At 35.5% G+C, this 6,000-nt stretch overlaps 1 long non-coding RNA gene across 1 annotated transcript in view; it reads right to left on the reverse strand.

The window, feature by feature from the left end:
• LOC139697970 (uncharacterized) overlaps positions 1–6,000 on the reverse strand; it is a 251,866-nt gene extending 245,866 nt beyond the window's left edge. The window contains exon 1 of the long non-coding RNA XR_011702837.1: positions 5,668–6,000. This is a non-coding gene — a long non-coding RNA (uncharacterized lncRNA). The remainder of the gene's footprint in view (positions 1–5,667) is intronic.

Consider the following 6,000-nt stretch of genomic DNA (forward strand, 5'->3'; position numbering starts at 1 on the left):
TGGTAGCCTATTGGTTAAGGTAGGCTTTTCACAGACACGCTGGTTAACCACTTCCACCTTTCAAAGTGGACACAATGTGACACACTGCACAACAATAAATCCTACTTCAATGCAGCTAATATATCAAATGGTTTTTTGCCATAAAATTAATAACAAGATGAACTCAGTAATCACAGCAATTTATCATTGGTAATTTATCAGTTACTGCAGGTTTTGGATGAACACAGGCTACACAAAGGTACAATGATGATTCCCTTGCATTTCCCAGAGAACACAACCTGACATCTGATATTACAATTGTCCACTACAAAATTCCATCTGCAATTTTGCATACTTCCCTCTTCATACCCATTTACTTCCTCCCTTCATTCCGTCCAACATATCCTATTCCTACCCCTTCCTCGTTTACCTAGCATTCTCCTCTCCATCACAGTTTTCAACATCAACATTCCCAATCAAACACTCAACATCCATATTTCCTTCCTCCTTTTGATTCCTCCCAAAAACCCTTCTCCCCCATTATACCTAGCACTTAATTGTTTTCCTTTCTGTCCATTTCATCCCTTCACATCCTTCTCAACAGCCAAATTTCAAAAGCCTACAAATTACATCTATCACCTTGCTTCAATGTTCATGTTTCTGCACTGCATTAAAACCATGCTCCAGTCAAAGTTTTGACAAGCCTTTTTTTAACGCCCTCACTCAATGACCCTGTCGTCAATTCTCTCTTCCTTGTGAAAATTTTACTTGCCTAATACAATTTTATTCCCTGTGTCCCCTACCACTTTGACCATCTTTGGTCGAAAATACTTCTGAGATGGGTGAACTGTTCCACCTCGAAGGAACTAGGAAACAAAATTATTATTAACAATATGTCATCCCTTGTCACTTCACTTGAAAACATGAAAGTGTGGATGACGTTTATGGTGTGATTTAAAATCTCTATGACCCTTCAGGAAATCATGCTTCAGAACATTTCAACAATGAGTGCTCATGAGCCTAAAAACATTTTTCCATTATTTAGGTGAAATTTCTGATGTCACATCTAGTAATCAAGTTTAGCTCATGGACATATGCAGAATACTTTTATACTATCTGGGAAAATCTCAGAGATCCTATGGAAATGTTAATTGCAAATAGAAACACATGAATGAATCCCACCACAATCTGAATGAACACATCTTTACTTGACTTTCACTGCAGTCAATCGAACCCTTTCAAACTAAAAAAGTCAAATTTCAACTACACATACTATCACAATGCAACAACTTCAGATATAACAATCATTCACCTTGAACGTTTGGATCCCAGTCAAGGCAAATGATTTTTACACTCTTAAATTACTACATTGTAATGTAGATTAGTGGATGACTGCCTCAAAAAGTTACTGCCACGGCATCTCCCGCAGTTTCTTGGAATTTGCAGATACTATAAATGCAGCTAGCACATTAAATGAAAACAAAGTTGAATCTCAAAACTGGACGAGGTATTGTGAATAGAAAAATTCCAGAGGTCCCTAAACATCAGAAACTGGAGTTTCATTTTCCACTGCTAGAAAAGAAGACTAGCTTTGAACACATGTGAAAAATAATTCAAAGGACTCCACAGTGGGCTATATTAAAGCAGAAAACCCATACATTGTAGCCAAAACCAAAATGAAAATGTTCAAGAGTGTGTTGTGCAATGTAGCAGACTAAATGACATGCCTTTATTGGGGCAAACACTGTTTCTTAGGGATGTCATAAAGTTAACTATTCCATGAACAACAAAAACCATTTAGTGAAGTTTATATTTTTTTTAAACTCTGAACGAAGCTGTTAACTTCTTTTATGGGAAGAAGGTGCAACAGGATGACACCTCAAAATGTGCACACAAAATATGCATTCTCTACACCCACTCATTCGCTGTACAAGGCCATACGAAGGCTGGATTTGGATGGCCAGATAAAAGACGTTTCTCCCATTGAACAAATAAAAGCTAAGACAGGGATGCGGACAGAACATATTTGAATATGAATAAAATAAACCATTGGACACAACTGAACAAACAATGTCTCTCAACTGTTATCATCAACGAGATGGTGGGATGGAAAACTAGAATAATATGTTTCTCTTTATGGAATGACTTTTAACATGAACGCAAAATTTTCATAACCTAAAACCCATATTTCTCCCATTAAGTATAATCATACATAAACTTTATCATGGCAGCATTCATATGTCGCTATGACCTTTTGGACCTTAGAAATATTGAAAACATTTCTTCACACAATGCCTTCAATGCTGCTTTTTCAATATCATAATTTGTCACATAAGCTTTGGTAAATTCAACCATCGCAACCTTAAGGCAGTTGCATGGGAAAATATCACATTGCACAGCTTCCTAATTACCAGTCAGCAACCAAGATAATTGCATACATGTGAAGTAATAGAAGGACAACATTTATAATATTCACCAACTATTCTCACATTTATGATGTTGTAACAATATCCCACGCCAATAATCAAGTAAATGTTTAGTTAAATGGGTGCACACATGCCAATGTTTTGATACTTCAAAACAGAAGACTCATTATGATGCAAAAAAAAATGTGAAATGAACCTGAACTAGGAGGAACCATCGAAACTGGGAAAGGATGGGCCTGGATTTTTCTTGGGCCAAAGTGTCATAATGGTGTCGTGAGTTGTTTGCTGAAATTTCTAATGATATAAAGCCAGGAATTGCAATGCTGTTCACACTTTATGGCAATACCATCAGTCTAAGAAGAATGAACACCTACATGAAAACTGACATTCGGTAGAATTTTTAAACTTGTCGATTTGAAATATCACCGCCACCCAGCTGTTAAGTGTCAGTATAACTACAGCTATTAAATCTAAAACTAATCAAGTTGTATAGGTTACAATGGCGCTGGACAAAGGATGGTGTTTAGACTCCAATCATGAGAAATATGGAAAGGAGTTCATTAGAAGATTGTATTTCTTTCCGCTTGCCAAAAGATTTGGCAATTTCTGAATCAGCCTTTTCTAAGACGGATCCCAATGCAATATACTCCATGTCCAAGATTGCACCAAATGAGCTCTCAAACACATTAATTGTGAACATCATCTCAAAAAAATAATTCAGATAGAAACCAACTAATTTTTCATTAAATCAACAACAAAGACAAAAGGCAACCTTTCCTATCTTATGAGGGGCATGATTAAGTGTGCTGAAAATTAAGAGGATCAAACCATGTAAGGTAACCCCAACTAAGGGCCAATTTTATGTCAGACGGCACTTACTCTTAAACTCAATCAAAATAGTCTAATACTAATAAAAAAAAGCAGTAGACTATGAGCATAAGATGTAATTCAACAACAATCATATCATTACGATTGAGGTGCTACAAAAGAAGAGTTCAAAAGGAAGCACTTTGTAAAAGTACATAAAAACCACAGAAAGCTTTGTTTAGAAATGTGAGTACACAAAATGACTTATGAAAAAAGCAAGAGAAGGAAAAAGAGGATAGCTACTACATTTGAGACACTCCACTTACTAACCTATAGACATGTGGCCGATTGTTATGAGATCACATATGAAAAACGAGGGAAAGGATTACCGTTTGATCAACAAATAGAATTTAACATGACAGTACATAATTCTCCTAACATGTCATTGTGTAATTTAAAAGGTTGGTAAATGTGATACCTTGAATTAATGATCCTTCTTAATGTGTAACCAATATGCCCAAATAAAGCAATGCAGTAGGACTTAAGAGGATACCAAGACAATTTTTGCTGAGTACTTACTGAACAAGTAACAATGGGGAAACGAGTGGAAATCAGTAACTTTTCCAATAATTCTTTGAAGGAGACAACCGCGACTGATTAAAATACCCGGAGCCAAAATCTCAACTTCAAGGGGCAAAATTAAAAAGACTGAAAACTCCTCATGCTAAGATAGTCCAGTGGCATCATTTCTTTCAAAGGCAAACTAACTTTGTCTAATTTCTTGTGCTGATGCTTAATGAGCGGTAATTCTACATTTTCCATGTCTCTTTATATCTTACCCTTTCAATAGTTTACCCAGAATCAAATAACTGTTATTTGTCAGCGGTAGTAGTCTACCTCTTCCTAGGGTAGGCTCATGATAGACCCTGGCACTACACACCACTGTGCTCATAAGCCCTAACTAACATGACACAAAATATCCTTAAACCCCATATGTTATTCATTTATTCTTTAGCTCTGCACACTTCACACCTTCCTTAGTTTAATTCAAAATGCCAATTATTTTCCCCGGCCAACCTTGCCTTCTCATTCATTTTACATAAACAATTGAGGAATCATTCATTCTGAGTTTTTTCTCTTGTCACAGGAAGATGAGCCAGCAAAACTACCACCAATTGAAAATTTTATCACTTTAGGACCAACTTCTGAGAGATTCCAATGAATGTATTTATTGTGAATTCTTAATTCATACACTGGTGAATAAGCAACCCTTACTCGACAAATTTGATTTTTTTTCTGAGCAAAGCCCTTTTCATAACCCAGAGATAATCAATCTTGATTTTTGGCTGCACTAACTGCCCTACATGTGGGCCAAATTATAACTGTTCACATTTACATTGCAAACTTTATCAGTGCATAGATTTTCTTCGTCATCCTAAAAATATTTGCCCATAAATTTAATTACAACTTTGAAAATAGTATTTCTGCAGTATCGATAAAATGGCAAAATGGTATTCTGTTTGAAGAAAATTTAAACGAAGTCTTTGGGGATGTCAAGAAATAATAGAGATATCCCAGATAAACTGTGCCATTAGGAGGTCGAGCAAACATTTTACCAAACGAACGTTTCTCATCATCACATTATTGTGTGGCTTATTTTCAATTTAGGTTTGTTAGGTAAAAAACTGCTAAGTCGCTACGACACTGTTGACTCATGGACCGACTATCCATTTTTAAACATATTTCCGCCAAGATTATGAACATGAACAATAATTCAACAGCAGAAACAATAATAACTAGTTAATAAAATACAAAAATAACAAATGAGTAAATCAAACATCAGGTTATTTTAAAAGAAGACACCGTATTGTCTAGTTGTATACAATGTTTAACTAAAATCCGTACAACCAAAAAAATATTACAATTCTGTAAAATAACAGACTGTACAGAGCTCCATAACTTAAGAACTGACACCCAATCATGAACTTAATTTTCTTTCATATTACCTCATAGAAATTACTTTGACATAAATGTTGAAGTTAATTTCAAATAGTGGTGTGAAAAACCAACAAACAAGAGGTGTTAAGAGCAAGGTAACGAATCTGAGCAACTTGAGCTCGATTTAAATTGGAAACCGACCACCAAGATCACAAACAACCGGGGCCAACGGACTTAAAGATATAGCATTGGCAAACACATGAATCGAAGAAATTCAAGTTTTCCTTCCCCGATTGTGCACATTATGTGTAATACGATCCGTGTTAATTTGTCACATACTAAAAATAGGATCGAACAATTTCGCCCGATTAATGGCTATTCACGTTCAACTACGAGGTCAAATACACACTGCTGGTTGACTTTCAGAAACAAATGGTTTTCCCCATAAATGTATAACAAAACCACAATAAAACCGTAAATAAAATCAAGAGCAGAAGGAATGCTGCATGGTACTCACTTTTAATTTAGGTCACGACCATCCGTTTCACTCATAATTATTTTCGGTTGGAACGCCAATGTAAACGTCTGCGTTAACCTTTGATCAAATGTTTAAAAGTAGGCACACAATTAAAAAACTCTGTTACTAAAATTGAATCTTGATTTTACAAACTTCGAAGAACAGTTAACACTTCTCATAAAATAGGCTCAATCTCGCATCTTCTCCTTGAAATTAGGAAAAGAACAGTCTCAAATACGTCCATGGACAGTAAACAATTAGCGTGTTTATGACGGAAAACTTTCTTGCCAAATTATAATTGCTATCAACATTGTGATACACAGACGTATTGCA

This window comes from Hetaerina americana, unplaced genomic scaffold (genome assembly GCF_022747635.1).
Source record: "Hetaerina americana unplaced genomic scaffold, ioHetAmer1.1.p SCAF_8, whole genome shotgun sequence".
Classification (NCBI taxonomy): Eukaryota; Metazoa; Arthropoda; class Insecta; order Odonata; family Calopterygidae; genus Hetaerina; species Hetaerina americana.